Raw genomic sequence first — 26,182 nt, forward strand, 5'->3', positions numbered from 1 at the left:
ATTACTGTCAATAATATTATTTATTTACATTTAATAATATATTAATAATGTTATAATTCAACACATCCATCGTGTGTTGCAACGGACTACTAAATGCATCCATTCAGCTGATGATCTTAACTGGGGCTTATTTCGGGGTTAGGGCTTATATTACGAGCATCCTGAAAAATCATGCTAGGGCTTATTTTCTGGTTTGGTCTTATTTGGGGGGGGGAATACAGTACTGTACTTTGCTAAAAGAACTATTTCTTTAAACAATAAGCATCAGAGTTAGGAAAACAAACAGAAAAAGCAAATCAGAGCCATATCAGTTACATTGTGTAATGGAAGAGTTAGTGATTATTTTGTTCCATCAGTGAGAATTTGCTGGACATCTTCGTAAGTGCCTCAAGCATAACTATTTTGTGCTGTCAAGTGCAACAAGAAAGAGAACTTTTTAACCTTCCCTTTAGCAGACCTGAATATTAGGTAACTTTAGATAAATTCGTTTTCTCTTTCCTCCCTGTTTCTTTAGATCCTGTTTGTATTGACTAATAATAATAATAATAATAATAATAATAATAATAATAATAAACAATTTCCCAGGCTATCTGAGGACATATACCTGCCCATACTCAGCCAGGGCCTGATAGCTAGTTCCCTTCCTGTCTTCTCCCTCCAGGAATAGGATGGATGCAGCACATTGGAGTGGAGCAAACATGGTTTCCTTAGGCAAGCAGCTAAGCAGCTAGTGATTGCTAGTGTGTGGGAGGCTTGGTCCCAGCAGAGCCCTAATCCCATCCTTCTGGCTCATGGCATCCTGTGGCAAGCAGACATACCTCCAGAGTCCCACAAATTGCAGCAAGAGGAATACAACCCCGAGAGACAGGCCTCTTCCTACAGTGCATGATCCTAGCCACATTGCTTAGCTTAGACTCGGAGACCACAGAAGTCACACAGACCAGTCCCCATCTGAGTTTGGAGCCAAGAGGTAATGGCTTAATAATGATCAACATTCAAGAAAATCTTAGAAAGCCTAAACACCCTAGACACTGACCAGCTCATACACAGCCATGAACTTGGTACTCCAGGTGTATCGTCAGGCACAACTATTGACCATTTTATACAGACTCACCATCCCATATCTAACAATTGTTCTGGACAACCTGACAGGCCTGAATCCCAAAGAGAGTGATGATCTTTGACCAAATACTGCTTCCCACCTGCACCTGGGAGACACCTGCAATCCCATTCTACTGCCTGTGGGGCTTTGAGTACAAGAGGTTGGGAAGCTGTGATGGCCCCAAGGTCACTTTCAAACTTCTACCCTATGTCTTGGCCATGGTAAATAAAGCTGCAATGAACATCAAAGCTGCAATGAATATCTTTACAGATAAATGTTTTCAGTTTTTTAGGGTAGATACAGAAGAGAGGGATTGCTGGCTCATATGATTGGTTAAAGAAGATGTGGTATATATACACAATGGAATACTATTCTGCCATGAGATGAAGTAGTGCCATTTGTGACAACATAGATGGATCTTGAGATTATTATGCAAAGTGAAATAAGTCACACCAAAAAAATCGAGAACCATATGATTTCACTGATATGTGAGATATAAAACAAAAAAGAACAAGAGAAAGGAACAAGACAAGCAAATGAAGAGACAAAAACTCGCAGACATAGATGATAGTTTAATAGTTATGAGAGGGTAAGGGGGGAGGGGTTAGTAAATGAGGGTAAAGGGGATCAAATATATAGTGATGGAAAGAGAACTGACTCTGGGTGGTAAACACACAATGTGATATAGAGATGATGTATTACAGAATTGTACACCTGACACCTATGTAACTTTAATAGCAATTGTCACCCCAATAAATAATTTAAAAAAATAATTGAAATTCTCAAAGGGAAAAGAGAACAGAAGAAAACTGAAATATCAATGACCAAAGTTTTCCATATTTGATGAAAACTATAAAGCCAGAGATCCAAAAAGCTCAGTGAACTCAAGCAAAACAAATATGAATAAAAACACACCAAGATATAATAAAATTGCTTAAATCTGGTAATAAGAGAAATCTTAAGAGGAGACAGAGAAAAATAACACAGTATAAATAAAGAAACAAAGATAAAGATGTTAGCAGATTTCTCATGAAACAATGCAACCTTGGAGAAGACAGTGCAATGTCTTTACTGGAAGAGAGAGAGAGACAGAAGAGAGAGAGAATTCCCTAGAATCCTTTATCTCATGAAATTTAAAAATAAAATAATTGAACTCATAAAAAGTATGCTCACTCATCATAATGGAGTCAAACTGGAAATCAATAGAGAAATGATAACATGAAAATATCCAAACACATGGAAAGGAAAAACATACTTTTATATGATTCATGAGTTAAACAGAATATCTCAAAGGAGATAAAAATATATGTAACAACGAAAGTGTAAAGGCAAAATGTCAAAGTTCATGAGACACAATGAGAGCAATATGTAGAGAGAAAATTATTACATTTAATTCTTATGTTAGAAATGAAAAAAATGTCAAATCAATAATCTAAATTCTCAAAAGAACAAAATGAACTGAGAGTAAGTAGAAGTAATAAATATAATGGAAGAAATAAAATATATTCAAAACAGAAAAAGATGTACAAAATCAATCAACCAGAGGTTATCCTTTAAAAAGATCTATAAAATTGACAAATGTCTAACGATCTGACAAATGAAAAAGAGAGAATGAAAACAAATTATCAACATTCAGCAATGTCAGGAATGAAGGAAGGCATATCACTACCTACCCAATTAACTCTATGCTCATAAATCCATAACTTAACTAAATGATTTACTGAAAGACAGAAACTCAAAACCACTTAAAATTAGATAATCTAAACAGTCCTATATGAATTAAATAAATTTATATTGAAATCTTTTCCACAAAATAAACTCCAAACACATATGGCTTTACTGGGGAATTTTACCAAACTTTGAATTAAGAAATAATACTCATTCTACTCTTCAAGAAAATTTAAAATCACAAAGGAAGACGACAAGAAAAGAAGAAATAAATTAAAGAACTTCAAAATAGCCAGAGGAAAAAAAAATTAATAGAAATAGTAAATTCTTAACTATCAATAATTACTTTAAATATAAATGGATTTATTCTCCAATAAAAAAATGTAAGTGGCTGAACAGATTTAAAATAAAACAAACAAAACAAAACAAAATAAAGCAAAACAAGACTCTACTATATGCTGCAAGAGAGTCACTGGCTTTAAAGACATACATAAGCTAAAAGAGAAGGAATGGAAAGAGACATTTCATATAAATGGAAACCAAAAGAGAGCAAGAGTCGCTATATTTATATCAAAGAAAATAGATTTTAAGTCAAAAGCTGTAAGAAAAGATAAAGTATGTAATGACAGAGGGGTCAATAATCACAATGATATAAAAGTTGTAAATGTATATGCACCCAACATAGGGGCATCTAAATATATATAGCAAATATTAACAGACCTGAAGGGATAAATGAACAATGCAGTAATGCCCAAGGGCCTCAATACCCCAATATTAAATATGGATAGATCATCCAGACAGAAAACTAATAAGGAAATAGTGGACTTTAACTATACATACTTTAGATTGATGGAACTATTAGGTAGATACAGGATATTACACCCAACAGCAGCAGAACAGAACACATAATCTTCTCAGATGCACAAAAAAATTTTCTCCAGAATAGAGAATGAGGTCTGCTTTGCTCTCTCTGGAACCTGAGATCAAGGTTTTCCCTGGAAATGGATGCCAGGGGGAAAGCTGAGTAAAAATAGGTTTTTTATGCAAGGTTTTCTACATTTTCAAATTACCTTTTTCTTGATTCAGCATTGGTTTAGTTGCTCTAAACCTTTGACTGTTCTCCAGAGTTTGAACAAAGTTTATTCTGTTTTTGCTCCACTTAATGTTTAAGTGGAGCAGTGAATCCTTGGAACTACCTTATCTGTCTTTTTCACTGACATTGTTTTCTTAATCTTGCATCGGCGTTGCTTTTATTATTATTTATTTGTTTTTTTACTTATTTACTTTTCAAGGTAGAGCTGTTTTATATTTTCTAATGATCTTTGGTTGTCTGTTCATATTTAAAAGTGAGAAAATTAGAAGTTCAATGGGAACACTATACCCACTACGTGGGTAGGACTTGTCATATGGCTTCAGTGTTATAGCATTATTTCTTTGAATCATTGTATTAGATACCTCCTGATGTATCTTTAGTTCTTTCATCCTTGGCTGATCTCTTCACAAGAGTAAACTTCCATTCATCTCAGAAGGTAAGCCTGACTATTTCCATTTTATAGAAATGGGAAAGAAGGGTGTTGAATGTGAAAGAAGGGTGTTGAATGGTTTCAACATTGAGTAAGCAATGTTTACTAAAATCTTCTTGCACCTGAAGTATACAAGTACCTGGCTTCCCATTTCAGAGTTCCCTGTTTTCTTGGTGGGGGTTGGGTGCTTTAGTTATCTAACTTGAAGGAGTCATTAGTCATTCATCCAGATGTTAGCCCAATCTTTACCTTCAGTTTCAAAAGAATAATGTGACTCAGTTGGAAGCTTCCCACTGCTGGCTAAAGATTCAGATTTTTTGTGTCTGTTGTCAGTTACTACCATCCATGTGCTTTCCCTCTGAAAGTTTTTGGTTTGTCCTTCCACTTTCTTGTTTTCTGGACTTATTTCTTTGAAATTACTATTGTTTTTATAATTATTATTTTAGTCACATTTATTGGTGGAGAATTGCTAGATATGTTTTTAAACTACCGTCTTTGTTCTAAAGTCTGTTTGCAGGATTTCTCATTAACCCCCTTTCCTCCAATTCTTGAATGAGATTGTAAGAACTGGTTTCTAGGATTTAAGCTTTAGAAATGTAAAGAGAATTCCTAGAATAAGTGATAGAAATAAATATGACTGAGTGCCCAGAGGACTTGTCTACCTTATAAAGGATAGTCTTGCTAGATATCTTGAATATCATTGTGCAATTTTATTTTAAAATAATTTAAAATTAATACCTTAAACTTTTTATTGAGTGTAACTTACAGAGATCAAAGATTAGACCAGGTTCTAAAGACAGAAAACATTTGGCTTAGTTTTTAATGACTTGCAAAGGAGAAGTATAATGTCAGCTCATCCAATGGAAGTTTAGTTGATTCTTCCTCAATGACATTTTGTCAATTCATTCCTTTATTTTCATCCTTACATTCTTATGTTATTCCCCAATCTTTAGTTTTCTTTTATTCATTAACCCATTATTTTATATAAATCCATCAAACTAACTTGTAGAAAATAAACATTTAAAAGCAAGGGTCTATTTGATTGCTCAGCTATATTCCAACTGTGTTATTGTTATGCCCTTTAATTTATAAAATTATGTAAAGTTACCCTCCACTTGATGGTCAAAATTGTAAGGTTATTATATTTCACTATTACTTTTATAATAATTTTTGAAAATTCTTTTAATATGGGCAGTCTTTTCATGGTTTCTTCTAATGAACTTTCTTTTTCTTTTTAAGGTTAGGTTCTTTAAATAAATGTATTAAAGATCAGTGAAATGGAAAATTTGGGTAACTCATCCAGGCAAAAAGCAATTGAATCTTTGAGTTGTTACCCTTGGTGACAAATATAAAAAACTATTAAAATTAAATATGTGGTGCCAAAATGAATGAAAAGGAACACATCAAACACAGAAGGAAAACCAAGATTAAAGGAATAAATAGGCTGTGAAAATGTGCAAACCAATGAATACCACAATCTCAAGTAGCAATGATGCCTACATTAAAACTATGGAGTTATACTACAGGGAAGTAGAGGAGGAATGATGCTTTAAAAAATGTAATTATTTGTGTCTTGTAGCAAACCAAAGACAAACTTAGGTAAGACTTTTCAATGTCAACTCTCAGGGTTTCTGAGGAGCACTTTCAGTAATGCCTCCTGCATGTTTAATTCAGAACTTTATATTTTAAGTCTTCCATTTCTCCAAGATCTTCTTCAGTCTTGGAACTGTAGATTTTCCTTTTCCTCCTGTTAACTTATTCTTCAGTTTTGTTTTGCTATTTTAACTTCCCACTTTGGCGTGGTGATCCCGACAGAACCTACTTCTTAGTCAAGTTTCTGGCAAGTCTACAACTGGTTTCTCATTAATCTGGTCAGGAAAATCCTAGTGCACTGAGTTGGAATCTTAGAAAATTATAACCAAGAGCTGAAGAATAAAATGCATGTTATGAGGCCATGACCTTTAAGATGGGAGAGTTGGAGTCTGATAATGGAGACCTGATAGGGAAGGGAGGTAGTTTTCTCCTGTCAACCCAATTTTAAATCTGCGCTGCAGAGCTGATGTGATGAGCTTGAGAACCATCCAGCTCAGCATCCATATCTAAGTGATCAAATATTTGGAATGGGTAGAGAAGGATAGGAGGACACTGGCAGTGATGAATTCTGGGTCACATTCATTTTAAGGAGATGTCAGAATCAGGGTTTATGAAAGGTCCATTCAGATATAAGGATCATCTAGCAACTGGGAAGATAGAAAGAAACCAGTTTCCAGGTACTATGCTATCTTCGTTATTTAATGTTAGGAATTTTATTGCTCTAAAGGACATATTCAAGCAGGCCATTATTTTCTAAATGTAATACACTAGCAAAGAACTATCATAATTGACTCTAGATATGGTGGCCAAGAGTGTTGACACAAAAGATTTATTGCCTTTCTATAATATTAATCTCTACTGTTTTTATTTGAAAAACTATCCAATCCAAGTATAACTGAAATACAATCGAAAATAATGTTTCATGTTATTGGGAGGATACTGATACATCAGGAATGGCTTTATCTCTTTGTGTGCCTCTGAACAGAACTCTAAATGCACATGTATGTATGTGGGATATAGTCTGAGAGCTTATAGTCTTCTGGACTCACACATCTAAGGCTCAATTGACACTGCCTAATACTTATTAAATGTGGGATCTTACCCAAGTTAATTTTCTCTGTATTTCAAATTTCTAATTTGTCAAATCAGACTACCTACTTCAAAAATTGTAGTGAGATGATAAAGTATAAAATGTTACTTCTTGAGTCAGTCAGCCTGAACTTTTTCTTAATGGGCCATACTCCAAATGCTCAGGCATCACTCAGCTCTTCTCGACGTTATTGATACAGGAAAATTAATACTATTGTATATTACTCATTTTATGATGGTTATGTTACTATAAAATAAACAAAACCAGGCTGTCTCATTAAAAATTCACATGAAAAAGAATCCACTCCAAACTCGGGATCTAAACAGGAGTCTCTCGAAGAGTTAATGAAAGGGAATTGTAGCAGGACAGCCACGTGAATGCCTACTAAATTCTCTTTACCTATCTGCCGTGCCAACGTCCTTCCCACTCCACTAAAGTCTCTCTCCTCTCACGCCTTGTCCCAGAACATTCTAGAAAATCCCCACCTATCTCTAGCTCCTACTCTCTTGTGTTATTTTTCCCTTCCAAGAACTGTTGCAACAATATTTAGGATTTTTGCATTACGTTTATGAAAACAACGGATCTGTGATTTTCCTATCATCAGTATCCTTGTCAGTGTTTGACATGAAGCTTATTCTGTCTCCATAAAATAAATTGTTAATTATTTTCACTTTATTATCTGAAAGTGTTTGTTTTAAACTGATGTCTTGCTGTACTATTTCAACGTTTTCACTGGAAGACTTCTGGGCTAGTCATTAACTATATAAAAGGTCTTCAATTACATAGTTACTGTTTCAATGTACAATAATTTAATATTATTCAGGTTTTTAAATTTTATTATTTTGTCTGTTGTGGTAACTTGTGTGCATGTTTGTAGGAATTTGTCCATTTCATCAAAAGTTTCAAATTTTGTCAGGAAATTATTCATTATGTTTGATCCTTTAATGTTGTTATATTCTACAGGGATGCATTTATTTTCATTTCTTATATGTGTAAGAGCCTTTTTTATATAACGTGTAGTTTATTTCTTGTTGTTAATGGGATTACATAGTCCATTTACATTTAATTACATAAAATATATTTCATAAAGGTTAGAATGGTAGCATTTTGGACTAAAAAATTCTGAAAAGAAAATAATGTATTTTTGGAAGAAAGTAATTCTTTTTGGAGAAAATAAAATACTCAAGATGAGTTAATTCTCCTATTGTGAAATACAGGCAATCTTCAAAGAAAAAAATGTTAGAAAAAATACATCTGTATGTTTCTCTCAAATATTTCTTTTAGAAGCTTTAGAGCAAAGACATACAGACTATTTAAGCTCTAAAGCTACCAAGAATGACATACGTCCTCAGTTCATATTTCCTGTTTTCTTTTCACTGATGTTCATTGTGGTCTTCAAGGTAGTTTTTGCCTTTGGAACACTAGAAGTCTAATTATTTTAAACTAAAATGCCTTCCTTATCAAAAATAGTAATAGCTAGTTTGTGTTAGGACAAAAAAGCTTTAATGCATGGTAATAATGACTCATGAATCCCAGATTCTTTCCTGAGTCAAAAACTGGGGCATAAACTTCAGAAAGTCTCTTACTAATCACATTGTATTATTCTTTTTTCACCTTCTCCATAATTTCTCCTACTACACACACACACACACACACACACACACACACACACTATGCCTTTTATTTTTGTTTTCCATCTCTGAGTACAAACATGAAATTCAGGACCTGTGGCTATGATTGACCATTTTCTGCTGCTTCTCCACATCAAAACCTTATGGTTGAGCTTCGTGGCTCTTTTCAATGTTTTAGTGATATTATGGAAATTAACAATCTCATTTATAGAAAGCTCCTAGTACTCTTTACTTGATATTTACTTTTAAATTCAAAATTATCATGGAATTCTTATACATGTTATATCTTATACATGTCCCTGAAAAATTAAAAGTTTAGCCCTAAGTAAACTTACTAACGGTTCAAGGCAATCTTCCAGAATGCATAATAATTCCATTTTATGTAATATAATATCATTTATCCTAAATCTATATATTTTTCACTACATTTCACATGCTATTTGAGCCTTTATGTTCTTCTTGTTATGGAATGAAACAAACCACTGAATATATTATGAGAGTAGAAATGTGTTGTAAAAGTTTTTCTTTTTGTGTATAACCAAGCTCATTCTTATTCTTGTTAGAACCAGAATGTTAGTGAGGTTTTCATAATCTGTTAGTGTTCACCTTCAGAACTATTGTATCATTCTCACCAAGTCGATAGGCAGAATTCCAGTGCCTTATAATAAGATACAGTTACATTGAATTGCCTGACTGGAAATTACAAAAGAAACAGCATGAGCTTTGCTTGCCTCTTTTCCTCTGTAAGAAGCAACTACATTTCAGCATCTGTTATTATTTGTCTAAGATATATCACAAAGACTAAAATCCATCATCTAACACTTCCATGAATGCCTCAACATCCTATATTTTAATATTTACCATATATTATTTTAGACCGAACACATTTAATGAAAAATGGTTGTGGATTTTCATTCCAAGATAAAATTTAGCTACAATGCAGTTGAGCTTTTTTGAATAAGAACAAAAATTATCATCAGTACTCTCACGTTTTTGATATTTGAAAACCTTTAAGTCAGGAAAAATTGATTTTTAGTTTACGTCCAATAAAAACTTGTAATTTTATTGGAGTACCTCCCATTGCTTTGTAGCCTTCTCTTTTTCCCACTCTTCCTTATGTTCACTATCAAGGCTCAGTCAGGGACCTCTGATTATAAACCTTGAACTTAGTTAAAGGAAGTGTGGAATCTTTATAGGAAAAGAATTTTGATGAAGAGGAAATCGGGGACTTGGAGTAGCATCCCTGACACCTTAATGTGAACAGAAGCCTCTTGTGGAAGTTCTAGAAGGAGGGCTGAGGCCAGTATTATTAATTGGTTTTCGAATAGCAATTACTCCCAACTTTTCCCTTGCTTACAGAACCTTGATATTTATAAAAATGTAATGTGTTTAACCATAGAAGAAGACTCATGATTTGGTCTATTCAGTTCAAGTTAATCTCAATTAATTTCCCCAATCCCCTTTGCCACAAATCCTCTGATTACTCAGTTGGATATGTGCTTTTTCTGTTGTTTCTAGCAGTGTTCCAGCCTGTGTTGCCACGTTCTCAGCAATCTTCTGGTCTCCGCTTCCTAATCACTGGATCATACCTCAGGTAGGTCTTCCTAAAATCTGTAAACAGTAGTATCTTCACATATCCCCAGGTTCCTGATTGTGGCCACATCATAGACCTAGTGTGTAAATTCAGCTAAATCGTTCTAGGAATCAGTGGGATCCAGATTAGAACTCACTGTTTAAGTCTTTCCAGTGATTCTATAAATATTTAAGTCCTGTTTAAATCCCTTTCTGCTTAAAATACCTGGAAAGTCTTCTGTTTTCTTCACTGATCTTGATGGATACCGCCATACACTGGTTTTTGCAGGTAAGGTTGGCCATTTGACACAATAGTTTCCAAGGTTATTGGAAGTTTATTGAATGCCTTCTGGTAAAGATTGTTTCCTGATTAAACATATAGGGATATGAAAAGAAGTAGCTTGCGCTGTCCCTCTCTTGCCCCTTCTCTTTCTCTTCCCTTTGATCTCTGTTGTGAGTCTTAGTGTTGTAGCAGCTATTTTGCAGCCATGGGATGAATAGATGGATGAGGACCAAGGCCGCTATGTTAGAGATAATAAAAAGGGTGAAAAAAGCCTGGGTCCTTGAGGATATCATCAGACTGCTGAAGATCTGACTGCCTACTCGGTTGTGACATTGTTTGGTTTCCTACTACACTCTGGAAAAAATAACATTTATGTTATAAAATTGAATTGCCTACTGATTCCTTCGACGACCAAAAATAAAGGATGTCTGAACTTCTCTAATGAAGTAGATTCTGTCAGTGCCCCAACCATGTTCTTCAGACTTTACTATTTCAGTGTGTTCCAGCCAACCTGGCATGGCCAGAGTTAGTATCTCTGTGCTTGGGGACTTATTTGGGAGCTCAGAAGTCCTCCTTCCCACTCCTACAGCAGAAGGGAGGTGCCAAAGAATTACTGCCCCGCTGAGAGTGCCCCTCAACCAGTGACTCTCAGATATCGCTAAATAAATATACCAATGTTCTTGTCTCTTGGGCGAGAAAATTGAAACACGTTTTCCACAGTTCCCAGTTAGCCAGCTTAATATACTGATCTTTTGTAGGTTATCTCCTGTACCTCATATGTACAGGTTGTACCTTTTAAATTAAATAACTGCACTTGATTTCTTGTCTAAGTATATGCTTCTTAGAGAATCCAAGCTAAGACACCTAAGTTGAAATCAAATTAGATATATCAGACCCCAATCAGATGAAAAGGCTCTCCTGCTTCAGTCGAAAATCAGTTCACAGAGCCCTGTGGAAACCGTCTGTGATTTAATCTCTGACTCCAGCTTTTCAAAGATAGTCCCTTTGACTTTGATACACTAGTTTAGTTGTGACTGTATATGGACCATTATGTAAGTCCTGATGGTTACCATTCTGTCAGCTTTATCACCAGCTGCCAACAATTCAAGGTCTGATTAATCCACTGACCTGATTCTACTACTGTTTGCAAAGACATCTTCATTTCAATTCAATTAGAAGATGATTTTCTCATATGTTAAATGCCTTTAACTGAAAATAGAATTTTGAGTTCTCCATAATTAAGTATCTGCTATTTCCATGAGCTCAAACTGCATAACTTATTTATGTTTATATGTGCAGGCAAGATGGGTAGATTTTATTGTGGAGTTAAAAACAAAAATCCCTGTCAAGATGAATATATCTTGCTTCTTTGTTTGCTAAAGTACTTAAAATTCTTTTGTTGAGAAATGTTTCTTAAGGCAACAGGCCGTTGAAACTGAATTAAGATATAGCAGTCTGATGGGTTTGTTCAATTTCGTGTTGTTGTAACGGTGATGAGAAAAAAAAGAAAGGATTCCTGGCCAGGGCCATTGTCTATGTGGAGTACGCACATTCTCCTCATGTCTTATGCGTTTTCTCCAGGTACTCCAGTTTCCTTCCTCATCTCTAAGAAGTGCATGTGAGGTTAATTGGAATGTCTATATTGTCCCAGCGTGAGTGAGTGTGTATGTATGAGTGAGTGAGTGTGGGTGTGTGTGTGTGAGTGTGGGTTGGGTGTGAGTCTGGGTGTGTGAGTGAGTGTGTGTGTATGTGTGTGCGCGCGCGCGAGTGTGGGTGTGTGAGTGTAAGTGGGTGTTTGAGTGAGTGTGTGTGTTGAGTGTGGGTGTGTGAGTGAGTGTACCCTGTCATGGAAGGGTGTCCTGGCCAGGGTGTGTTTCTGCCTTGTGCTCTGAGCTGCCAGAGAGGCTCCAGCCACCTATGACCATGAAAATGGAATAAGCGGCTTGGAAAAGAATTACTGTACTAGTTTTTATTAATCTTTCTTAAATGTACATAGAGCTCCCATTTATTTCAGAGTTTAATGTTAGAAATGTTTTGGGTCTTCATTTAGAAGTTTGGTGATGTTTTTGTGACCAGAAATTTCTATAGGAACCTAACTCTTGTTTATAGCAATTAGCCTGTGGTAAAATTGGTTTCGTTATACATCGATTTTGTTTAGGTCACATTTCTAACAGCCTGTCAATGATGTTAAATGAGGAGTTACTCTTTTGTTATCAAGGAAAAACAAATAATAAGCTAGCCAGTGCATCTTTGAAGATGTGCTCATTTAAAATATCACCACGCGTTGTCCCTTTCATATAGAAATGACATTATTGAGGTTACATCTTAATGAGAGGGAAGAAGAAGAAAAGGGCTGGTGAATGATATGTCACTCAGGTCAATTATTATGTATTGCAGAGCACCTCAGGAAGACCATGGGGGCCGTGGTATCCTGTGCAGAGAGGAAGATAATGAGATGTTAGTTAAGCAAAAGCTGATGTCTACGGAACAGCTCTGTCAAAGGGCTATCCTTTGTACTAGATTAGGTGAAAATTTAAAAAAAAATAATTAATAAGGAAACAGAATAATAAGCTAGAGTTAAACTTTGTCTTAATAACATATTTTCTCTTCAGAGCACTCACAAAATATAGGATAAGCATAAAACATTTTGCTTTTACAAGAAAAGTAATTTTATTTTGACAGAAAGCCCTCAGGTGAAAAAGTAAATTTAAAAATCAAATTTAGAGGCGGAACATTCAGACAGTTGTTATTTTGTGTTGGTGGAAGCTCTTTCCCATATAACTAAGCGAGTTCCCTTGCATGAATCTTCTGTCAAAGCAAGGCCAATGAAACTAGTTAACTTGTTTCAGAACAGGTTTTTTGATTTTGTTTTTTTACAAAACAATTACATTTTGGTGAGTTTTCCTTCATGACAAATATGTCTGAGTTTCTACGAGGAAACTTTAAAGGAGCTCTGCTTCAGTTAAAGAGAAAAAGGAGTTATAAATTTGGGGAATTTTCCTGGGAGGAATTATCTTTCAACTGACTATTCATTAATTAGTACTAAGAATGTGTCTGTACAACTTATTGCAAGAAGGATTATAAACAAAAAAGGAGTCCACCAAATTGCAAGCTTAGTGAGAATAAAGACCTTAATTTAGTCATCAGAGAATCTCCACTGTCCATAACAATACTTTGTAATCACTAGGTTGTCTATAAATATTTATTGAATAAGTGAATGCTAAATAAGTTTTGTCTTCTCTCCTCAGGGAATTTATAATCTAGTTGAATTAGAGAGGCATACTGCTATAAACTGGGCAAAATCACAATGTATATGTACAACCAGTGGGTTCTTTTTGGTAGCTATTGGTAACCGTCAACAATTTGAAATAAGTAAAGGTAATTTATACGGTTATAATAAAAGTATGTCTCAGGATAAATTTGACCACAGACAACATGTATTATTGAGCATATGATCTATTTTTAAAATTTGATGAAGTCCCAATTAATGAAACACAATAATTTGCTTGAAAGATTAACTTGAGGAAAATATGACAATATTTCATTGTTAGTTCAGGCTGAACCTATTATGTCAGGTCATCTAGAAACCCCTGAATTAGTAGTGGAAAATAAATATTTAAGAATCAAGCTTAGGATATCATGCTCTAAGGTAAAGGTGAAAGGTGTGGGTTTTGGTGTTCATAAAAGGTCTGGAATTATATCTAAATTTTTCTGCCCATCTATACATCTTAAGGATCACCAGTGAGCTCTCATCACTAATGACCACTTTGATAATTAACAGAATTTCTCCAACAAAGTCATAATTGGAACATATGATGCTAATGAGGAAACTTGGGTGGTGATGACAAGAAAAGAGATAACTGAGATGTCCGTCAAAGGTTTTTCAGGAATGTGACTAGTTCATCCTCTGCTGAATTCCGTTTGAGGGCAAATAGATGCTCCTAGAGTATAACTTCCACACACACATATAATAAGAGATTATCTGTAGTGAGGTACTTTAAATACAGCATCATATCATCTATGACTTTAGTGGAAACCAATATAAATAGCTAACACATACTGAATGTTTCCTGTGTGTGGAAGAATTCTAAACACTTCACATGAGTCATCTCAAATAACCCCACAGCAACACTAGTATTTCATTTTCTAAAAAAGTAAATTGATGCTCTGAGAAGTTAGATCGCTTGCTAAGATAAGAAGCTAGCAAATGGCAGTTTAGGATTTAAATATAGACAATTAGCTGTAAAACCCACATCCTTACCTATAATGCAGTATACTGGTTCTAGAATGACTGAATACGGAATAATAGATCTAAGGGCTAAATTGTATTGGACTCAGATGAGAAGGCCCAACCTGATCATACATGCAAAAGGACTGGACAAGAGAACTCTTTCTCCTGGATTCAACATTTACTCAGTATGGAAATAGAGTCATTTATAGGTGAACTGAGAATACTATACAGTAGGTCCTCTGTCATGAACCTATATTCCTTCCTATACTATTTATCCAAATTCCCAACAGGGGAGCAATCCTCTTCATCATATAGTCAGACTTGAACTATACACCAGCTTCCTAGGGCCTGTGCAGTTTATTGGACATCTGGTCAAGTACCATGATCTAGGCCACTTGAACCACTGGATTTATATTGCAGTAGTGAGTTTCAGGGCCATGCATGCTTTTAGTGATGGCAGATCTGATTGGGTGGTGGACACAGCACAGTAGATCAAAAAATTGTAATCTAAAAATAATTGCTTCCGTAGAATAGTTAAGTTAGGGTTTTCTGGTATTATTTTTAAATTATTTTTTCCATTACAGTTGACATTCAATACTATTTTATTTTAGTTTCATGTACAGCATAATGGCTAGACATTTATATAATTTATGCAGTGATTCCCTGATTAGTTTAGTATCCTTCTGGTACTATACATAGTAGTTATAGCATTCCTGACTATATTCTGCATGCTGTACTTTACATCCCACAACTAATTTGTATTTCTTAATCCCTTCACCTGTTTTCACCCAGCTCCCCAACTATCCTCCTCTCTGGTAACCATTAGTTTGTATCTATGTATCCGTGTCTGTTTTGTTTTTTTACTTTGTTCTTTAGATTCCACATTTAAGTGAAAACATGTGTTTGTTTTTCTCGGTCTGACTTATTTCATCGGTCTGACTACCCATGTTTTTCTAAATGGTAAGATTGCACTCTTTTTATGACCAAGTAATATTCCATTGTGTGTATAAGTACCACTTCTTCCTTATCCAGCCATCTATTGATGGGCACTTGGGTTGCTTCAGTAAATGGTGTTGGGAAAACTGGGCAGCTACATGCAAACAAATGAAACTGGACCACCTACTTACACCACATATAAGAAAAAACTCAAAATGGATTAAGGACTTAAACGTAAGACCTGAAACCATTAAACTCCTAGAAGAAAACATAGGCAGTAAACTCTCTGACATTGCTCTTAGTGATATTATTTCTGATCTGTTTCCCAGGCAAGGGAAACAAAAGAAAAAATAAGCAAAGAGTACTATATCAAACCAAAAAGTTTCATGGGTACAACATAGTGAATAGACATTTATATACCTTACAAAGTGATCAGCACAATAAGTCTGGTAACCATTTGTCACCATACATAGTTATTATGATATTACTGACTATATTCCCTATGTTGTGCATTACATCCCTGTGACTTATTCTATAACTGACAGTTTGTACTTCTTAGTCCTTTTCACCTTCTTTGTCCATCTCTGCATTCCCTCCCATCTAGCAACTGTCAGTTTGTTATCTGTATCTATAAATTTGTTTCTGTTTTTTTTTTATTTTTTAAAGATTTTTTGTTAAAATATAGCTAACATAAAATATTAGTTTCAGGTGTACATCATAGTTATTCAACAGTACTGTTTTGTTTTTTAGATTCCACACATAAGTGAAATCATACGGTATTTGTCTTTTTTGGTGTGATTTATTTCACTTGACATAATATTCTCTAGGTTCATCAATGGTCTCACAAATTGCAAGATTCCATTCATTTTATGGCTGAGTAATATTCCATTGTATATACAGTCTATCGTTGAACCATGCGGATTTGAACTGCATGGGTTCACTCCGATTTATACTTGGATTTTTTTCAATATACAGTTGACCCATTGTATCCTCGGGTCTTGCATCTATGGATTCAACCAACTGTGGATTGAAAATAGCATTTCGATCTATAGTTGGGACTCTGCAGATGCAGAGGGCCAACTGTATGCATTGTTCTGCACCATTTTGTAAAAAGGACTAGAACATCTATGGATTATGTTATCGACGTGTGGGTCCTGGCATCATTCCCCCATAGACACTGAGTGACAACTGTACAGTAGTTAAGTTTTGGGAAAGTCAAAAGTTATACCCAGGTTTTCTACTGTGCAGGGGTTAGTGTTCCTAATCCTGCATTGTTCAGGGTCAACTGTATATACTGCAGCTTCTTTATTCATCTAGCGATGGACACTTACGTAGCTTCCATATCTTGGCTATTGTAAATAAAGCTCCAATGAACATGGGGGTGGGGGGAGGGATGCTGGAAGTGGGCCAGCATCCCACTTCTGTGTTTTTATCCAAAGAAAAGAATCTCACTGTGAATTCAAATATATAGGTATGTTGAAATTAAAATTATAGGAGATGTACCAAGAAACCAATAATAAAAAGAGTAGCTATTTTAGTATCTAATAAAGCAGAATTAGAAGTAAGTAAAATTACCAGAGACAAAAACATTATGTGAAGACAAAAGGATTAAACAAAAGGATTAAACAATGATCCTCAACTTGTTACACACCAAACAACAAAGCCTTCAAATACATGAAGCAAAAACTAATAGAGCAAAAAGGAAAAAAATACACAAATCCACAATCATATAGCTGAGGACTTCAACCATCTTCTCTGTCAACTGAAAGAACTCCTAGTGAGAAAACCAGCAAGAATACAGAAGATCTGAACAACACAATCAACCAACAGGATTCAGTTGACATACATAGAGCATTCCACCTAACAGCAGATCATTTACCAAGATAGATCATATTTTGGGCCATAAAACAAACCTCAACAAGTTTAAAAGAATTAAAATGAGACAGGGTATATTCTCGAACTATAATGGAATTAAACTAGAAATCAATAACAAAAACAACAGGCAAACTTTTTAATCACATGGAAATAAACATTTCTAATAAAATAGTCCATGTAACAAAAAGAAATGCTCAAATGAAATAAATTGGACAAAATAAAAATGAAACCACAGCATATCAAAATATACAGGATAAAGCAAAAGCAATGCACAGAGGCAAAAAGAGCATTAAATGCTTATATTAGAAATGAGAAAAGTTCTCATTATTAATCTAAGTTTCTACTTGAAGACACTAGAAAAAGAAGAGAAAAATAAAATTAAAGCAAGCAGAAGGAAGGAAATAGTAAACATGATAGCAGAAATCTGTGAAATTGGAAATGTGAATATAATAGAGAAAATCAATGAAACAAAAAGTTGATTCTTCAAAAATAATAAAGTTGATAAACTTGTAGCAAGACTCACAAAAATGAAAAGAGAGAGGACACAAATCACCAATATCAGGAATGGAACAGGGGATATCACCAGTGATCTTACAACAATTAAAAAACAATAAGGAAACAATATGAACAACTTTATAAATTTGAGAAGTTAAACCATGTATACCATGCTAATATCTAATAAAGTTAATTAAAAATCCAAACTACCAAAACCAAGATGAAATAGAACCTGAACAGGTCTATAACCATTAAAGAAATTAAACTACAAATAAAACATTTTCCTAAAAAAGAACCTCCAGCCCCAAACAGTTTTTCTCAAGGGTTCTGTTAAACATTTAAAGAAAATCATCAATTTTTCATAATTTCTCCCAGAAAATAAGAGAAGAAATACTTCCCAACTCATTTCATGAAGGCCAGTATTACCTGATAACATGACCAGAAGATAGTGCAGAAAGAGAAACTAGAGACTAATATCTCTCAAGAATGTAGACATAAAAACCCTGAACAAAATATTAACAAACCAAACCAAACCATTTATAAAAATAATTATTATGTCATTACCGAGTGAGATTTATCAGTTTTGCAAAGTTAGTACAACATTTGAAAAATCAGAGTAATTCACAATATCAACAATCAAAAGAAGAAAAATCATATAATTATATCAATTGATGCAGAAAAAGCATATGATTATATCAATTGATGCAGAAAAAGCATTGACAAAAATCCAACATATCCATGATAAAACTTCCCGAAAGTTAGATTAGAGGGGTACCACCTCAACTTGATAAAGAGCATCTACCAAAAGATTACAACTAGCATCACAATTGATTCTGTAAAATGAAATTTACAGGGGTAAAAATGAAATAGTCTGTGAGAATGTTACATCATTTGTTGCTTCAGAGGCAACGTATAGAGGTTATGATATATATCTATATATACTCATAAATATACACACATATATATATACATATATATGTATGTATATATATATATATATGAGTTCTTGAGGAAAATTGCCTTTTCTTAAATAATGATATCACAGTCAACTGAGAGCCTTGAATTATTTTATGGTAAGAAAATGAGTTGTGGGTATGATAACATTCCCAGCAAATGTGTGGGACTAATAAGTTTTATATGGCTGAAGAAGTAGAAATTGGTAAGAATTAGCATTATCTACAAATTGGCTGAATTAACGAAGCCTCCTTCAGCTTTTTGAGAAAAAGAAGAATTGAGTTGATATGGTCACATAATATCCACTTAGTACCTTTTGAAATTTTAGCAGCTTTTTTCCAATGAAGCAATATGAAGAATCTGTGCAATTTTATTTAAAATCAGGCGACGTGGCCTCTTTTAAACATAACCAAAAGACTTAACCCTTTTAGTAAAATAATTCTCCAACTTTTTAAATCCTATATATTAAAGCGATAATATTTTATAATTTTATTGTATAAATAGTCTTTGTTCATCATATAATACAGAAATATAGAGAGTTATAAAGAAACACTTTCCCTGACCACAACGCATTCCACAGTCCAGAGATAACCACAGTTTGTTGATTTCTTTCAGATATATTCTAGACATATACAAAAGTATATATATATATACAGACATCCATTTGCTTCCACAAATGGGATCGTATTAGATACATTGTTCTGTAACATGTATATTGCAATTAATATTTCATATACCTCAATGTAGACTGATGGACCTCATGCTTTTATTTATTTATTTATTTATTTACTTATTTATTTTTACTGGATGCTAAGTCTTCCATTGAATTTATTTAATTGATCTTCTGTTAATAAATGTTCTTTCAGCTTTATTGAGATATAATTGACATATAACATTGTGTAAGTTTAAGGTATGCAGTGTGATGATTTGATATACATATATAGGGAAACAGTTACCACAATAAGGTGAGTAAACACATCCGTCACCTCACATAGTTACTGTGAGTGTGTGTGTGTGTGTGTGGGGGGAGATGGGGCGGGTGCTGAGAACATTCCAGATCTACTCTCTTAGCAACTTTCAAGAATACAATACATGGTGTTAACCACAGTCACCATGCTGTACATTAGTATTGATGAACAGTTATGTTGTTTTCCTATTTTGTTATCAGGACTAATACTGCAATAGCATCCTTTTATGTATGTGTCTTATTATTTGAACATGTCCGTGGAGGTGAGATCACTCCAAGTGGTAAGCATATTGATACTGACTTTTAGATGGGTTATACAAATTCACTTCCTTCAGAAATAGCATATGAGGACTCCCATTGCTCTACATCCTCACTATTATTAGATATGGTCAATCTAATGTTTTCTATCTGTAGATGAAAGTAATGTTATTTCTTTAATTTATATATATATATATATATATATATATATATATATATATATATGTATATATATATATATATATATATATATTTTACTAGAAAATGTGTTTTATACATCACAACACTGATAGCATTTGACAAACAATTACCCACCATGTATGTGTGAGGTACATAATCAGGTGGAGCCCAGGGACTGAGCTGGGTTCACAAAAGGATTCAGTCACCTATATATACCTCAGGCCACACATGTGCATGTGCGTAAACATACACACGGAGGTGAGAAACCCACTGAGCCAGTGCAAAGGACCCAGATCATGGAGCCTTGGCTTGCGCTGCACCACAAAGATGCCGTCAGACAATGAGTCAGTCTATCCAAAGCATGTATATTTGGAGATTCTCAAGTATCTATTTGCAAACCTGGTCTGGCCTGGTCCCTCTCAAGGCCTTCAGGGGACGTGGCAGAGAGATGAGCTGTCTGGGTTGCTGGGAGGAAGCTGGGAGCAGCTACCTGGAAACTCAGAGTGAGGGAGATGCCAGAGGGCGGGTCTCACGGTAGCTCCTGGCTGGAATCTGTGATTATACCTTTTTGATTTGAACCACTGGGTGAATACAACTGCTTTGTCTAATGTAGTTATTCTTCCTGTAGAAGGCTGTTCAATGAAGAGTTGAATGGACATAAATAGCTATCCAGATGCTCCATTGTCCTAGAAGTTGGCATTTTTTTCAATTAAAGTATAGTTGACATACAATATTATATTAGTTTCAGGTGTACAACATAATGATTCGACATTTATATTCCTTATTGTGTGATCACCACAATATGTCTGGCAACCGTCTGTCACCGTACAAAGTTATTACAATAATGTTGACTATTTTCCCTTAGCTGTACATTACATCCCTGAGATTAGTATTTCTTAATTATGAGTGATATTGGTCAAAGTCAAGATGTTGTTAGGGATAACATGGATGGACCTTGAGATTATTATACTGAGTGAAATAAGTGAGACAGAAAAAGTGAGAACCGTATGACTTCACTCATAAGTGGGATATAAAACTGAAAGCAACAAGTGAACAAGACAAACAAACAAAAACTCATAGATACTGACAGCAGTTTACTGGTTACCAGAGGTTAAGGGGGAGGGAGGTGGTAGAAGAGAGAAAAGGGATTCAAATATATGGTGATGGATAGAGAGCTTACTCTGGGTGGTGAACTCACAAAGTAATGTATAGGTGTTGTATTATAGAATTGTACACTTGAAACCTATATAATTTTACTAACCAGTGTCACTCTAATAAATTAAATAATTTTTTCAAAGTATGAGAAATTAAGAAAAGAAGAATGCATTAAAGGGGATCATCAGTAGATTAGAGGAGGCAGAGAATCAAGGCAGCTGTTTGGAAGACAAGGTAGCAGAAAATACCCAATCAGAACAACACCACAAATGAGAACAGCTTAAGAAAAGTAGAGACGGCGAACTCTCAGTGCAAGGTGCTGTCAAGGAAACGGCCCACACCAGGGTATGAACTGTGTTCTGCTTCCATAGAACACACCTTCCTGGGGCATCGTCAGGTAAACCGAGAGGACACAATACGGGATAGAAGTCAGTACCTTCTCCCACAGGATGTTGTACAATACATGGGATTGCACCCTGGAAATTTGTCACTTTGAAGAGAGCAAATGTCCCCATCCCATGAGAGGCTCTTTGATTTTCCTGACAGATATATATATATATATATATATATATATATATATATATATATATATATATGTATGTATGTATGTATGTATGTATGTATGTATATGTATATGTATATACACACGTATATATACATATACATATATATTTTTTAATTTACTGATTGTATTTTGTATTGAGCTGTGGAGACACTATGCATCTGAGACTCTCACTCAGGGTCACTCATTTTTTTTTTTTTACAAAGACAAATTATTCTATAAAGGAATCCTTGGTATTCATGCTCCACTATGGACCACTTCACTGCACCTCTCACCAGTTTTTATCAGACCTACAGCACCCTTTATTATTTTCTGTTAGAGAAAATTTTAAAAATATACATATTTTTTAAATTTTATATATATGGACATATATATATTCTTTTATATATATTCTTTTATATATATAAATATATAAATATATAAATATATATATATATATATATATATATATATATATATATATATACACACACACACACACACACACACACACTCAAAGCAAATATTATGTTGAGTTCTTTATTTTTTTGTCCAGGAAATATAGGTGTTATTCATTTTTCAGTTCCACAGTGGTTTACTTCCTTTTTGGGCGAGGGCATAAAAAAGGTGAATTTGGCATTTGAAAGCCCTGGAGAATAATTTGTACATTGTTACTTGAAGCAGATACAGCCCAGGTGGATTTAGTGCAATTTATGATCAAAGCTTTGATATCATACTTTAAATGAAATTAAAAAAAACCTTTCATTTAAAAAACACTTTTAAACATCTTTGTATCAGAGGAAAGGAATCATTGTAAAACAGTAAAACTAGCTGGATGAAATTGATTAATATTTTTATTATCATATTTATCTCCCTGCTTTATAATGTCACATTTTTCATAGATTGTCTGATGAGAATCTGAGGCTATTTTAATATATGTGGATAACTTTTTAGAAACGAGTTTTTTTGTTGTTTTTAATCTCTTCTTAGGTGTGGTTTTTGGTCTTGAATCCTTATTTAGAGAATAATTTTGATGAACTGTTTGTATGTCACATTTTAGAATCTCCATAGATGTTCTAGAATCTATTCTAAAGGAGAGATTCAAGTGTACCATCAAGAGATTATAGGTTACCCATCTTTTAAACTCTTTTTTTTCCATTTACTCTTGAGTTATCTAAGGACAGGAGTTGTGACTACCTATTGAATCTGAGAACATGTTATTGAGATTAGAGTACATTAAACAAATGATTTTACACCAAAGCAGGAATCTGGAAAGCTAGCTTTGAAAGGAAGGAGGGAGGGTGGGAGGGGGAGGAAGAGGGAGAGGGAGAGATTTTCAAGACCAGCTGGCAATCAGGGTACTGCCATAGAAATCAGTGGTAATCCAGAACAGGAAAAGGGCACCTTGATGAATCAATCTCTTCCTACCATCAAAAGCCTTTAATCACACATTCTCCCCAAACATAACATATTCAGATGTCATCTTAGAGATGATCTGAGAGAGGGTACAGACAATTTGGGAAAATAGGCATCTCAGTTAAAAGAGCAGAACAATTACCCTAAAAAACTGTTTAGATGAGTCTTAGACTGAGTTTACTGAATTATACTAAAATGTCATGATTTTTCTCCTTACTCCGTCCCGTACACCGGTAGGGGTTGATGAGCTCAGAATTTTGAATCATTTTTAAAGCTGTGTTTTTCTGTCCATCTGAATATAGTGGGTGTTCTTTTGCAACCCCATCTCTTCGTGAACATTTGGTTGGTGTTTTGTTTTCTGTTATTCAAATGTGACCTACTAGATGCTGTGAGCTAGGCTTCAAAAGTACTTTCTAACAATATGATTTTCATTGCACAGACCCTGAATGATAATTCAGTCAATTTCTCCCCAATCATTTAATTGTGTGCTGATATAAAGTTAATGTGCACCTTTCCTGAACTGTCAGGAATGGCGTCTGTCTGCCTTCTAAGCAGGGTTCTCCAGGGAGGTAGCAGAAGCTGGCAAAACTATTCCTCCTAAAGCACAAATTCCAAACCTATTCTTACCGTTACAATGAGGACTACAAGATGGACACGTAGTAGGTAAAGCAACTCACTTAGTTTCAATGATAGAAATAAAATGAAAGCTACATGAAAAACAGCTTGAATTTTACCCTTGTTAACTGCACCCAATTTAAGGTAGATTTGCCCAGCACCATGGGATCAAAATTATATTTTAAAAACGTTAGAGCAAACAGCTCAGCATGTGGTAGCTTTGAATTTATATTTTTACTCAAGAAGAAATGATGATAATACCTTAAAATATGACTGTATTTAATTAATTGTAGACTCAGAGGGTCAATAATTCAGGCCCAGAGGGTCAATAATATCTGGGGTCTGATTGCCCCAAGTATATGATGTAGGCAGGCTAAGCTGGGGAAACTCCGTGTTCCAAACTATTTTGGGGGACATAGAAACAGAATGTAGTAGCAGAGGAGCTTTAGCAGATAGCAGAGGATCTTTAGCAGATAGCAGAGCTCTAAATTCCAGATTGGGTCCCAGGCACGTTAATCCAGAAGAGCAGGAGCGTCTGAGTAATTCCTGCTTTAGAAAAATCATATTATTTCACTTTATTTTTGCCAGCTGAAACAGAAATTTACACAGATTATGAATTTAATTCTTAAGTCGTCAAGAGCATCAAGGCAGAAAAAAAGGTTCATTGTAGAATGATAACATAGGTGCTAATTTTAATTTATATACTGCTCTGTCTTCTTTGTCAAAACTCTTTAATATTTAATAACCCCCAGCCTCAGATCTATGTATCTCTATGCTCTTATTCTTAATGCCAACTCATTTGCTCAGATTCGCAACAATATGAACCATGAAGAAAAAGCATTTTTCAAATTGGACACAAGGTGTTAAGAATATTTGTGGCTATTCTAGTATGTGTCCAACAAACAACTAAGTGTTAAATGACAATGCAGGAGGCAGGATAGTCCAATGCAAGTGATGTTGGCCTGTAAGTCCAGTCTGAGTCTACTTGGCCTATTCTTAAACTCTCCCAATACATAATTAGTTTCCTCAGCTTCCCTGAATGACCCTGTTTAGCATCTTGCAGTCCTTCCAGGCATAGATTTTTTCCTGATATGACCATTATTAATCACAATGATATTTTGCATTTTAGAGCAATTAAAGTTTAAACACGACTTTCCACAAACATATGCATTAATCTTCACAACAATCTAATGAGATAGCCAATTTATATATTTTCCCTAACAAAAAAGGTCAAGAGTTTAAAATGTTCACCTCTTTATATGGGCTTAAGCCCTTTAAACCACTCACTAGATACATGTTGAGATTCTAAATCTATAATCTTGGTTCAACGCTTATTAATATGGGGCCAATGTTACAGGGATGGAGATTTCCAAAAGAGAGACCAGTGATACTATGAGTCACATTGAATGTTATCTGTGTAAACATATTCTAGAAGCCAGGGTCTAACAGACTTTTTTACTTATATGTTTTAGAGATCATCCTGGTAATAGACTTCTATACATAATTAACTTCTGTGTTGTATTAAAGCATGTTGGGAATAAACAAAAAATTCAATAATGGCTGCATTTGATCTATTTTTATTCATTATGTGGGCATGAGTGATATAGAAATTTAATTCACTGATTAATCAAGTGCAGCAACCTGGTTGTGGGGCTGCAGTTACTGGTCATGCTGGTAGTCAGTGCATTTCAATTTGAAAATAAAATCAGTCACTGCATCCTGTTGATTTTCCTCTCATACATACTTGTCAGCTGCCTGATCTTTGATTTCTTACTATCCCTGTTCTAGCTCAGCTTCTATTATCTCTTAGCTAGATGACAGCAATTTCCTAAATCGTATTTTTGTTTTTCTTTCTTAATTCTTCACACTGCAGCTGAGGTGGTCTTTTAAAATGTTTAATGTCAGCCAAGGGCTTAAAAGCTCCAATCTCTCTTCATTGCTTTTATTATAAATTCTAGATTTTTAAACACTCCCCATTGCATCTCGTAAGACTTGACTTCTTCTTTATACTGCAAATTTGTATTTTATTTCTTATTTATCCTTTGACTTCTCCATTCTAACAATCCTAAGTCTACTGTAATTCCTCAAAAAGCCATA

The sequence above is a fragment of the Rhinolophus hipposideros genome (genome assembly GCF_964194185.1).
Source record: "Rhinolophus hipposideros genome assembly, chromosome: 7".
Lineage (NCBI taxonomy): Eukaryota > Metazoa > Chordata > Mammalia > Chiroptera > Rhinolophidae > Rhinolophus > Rhinolophus hipposideros.